This window comes from Sinocyclocheilus anshuiensis, unplaced genomic scaffold (genome assembly GCF_001515605.1).
Source record: "Sinocyclocheilus anshuiensis isolate Anshui unplaced genomic scaffold, SAMN03320099.WGS_v1.1 scaffold939, whole genome shotgun sequence".
In the NCBI taxonomy this organism is placed as follows: domain Eukaryota; kingdom Metazoa; phylum Chordata; class Actinopteri; order Cypriniformes; family Cyprinidae; genus Sinocyclocheilus; species Sinocyclocheilus anshuiensis.
The window spans coordinates 1,159,100-1,159,317 of NW_015544227.1; positions in this window are offsets into that span (position 1 = coordinate 1,159,100).

Sequence of the window (218 nt, forward strand, 5' to 3'; positions counted from 1 at the left end):
TATAGTTTATATATATATATATATATATATATATATATATATATATATATATAATAAAATAAAAAAAACTAAACATATCATTATAAACGAATTGAAAATAATAAAAGAAAAAACAAATAGCCTACAATCTCGCTCTCTCTATGAAGGAGGTGGACAAGTTTGAAGACATTTGGAGTGTAGAAAATTGGTTGAAAATTATGTAAATTATTGTCTTTCGC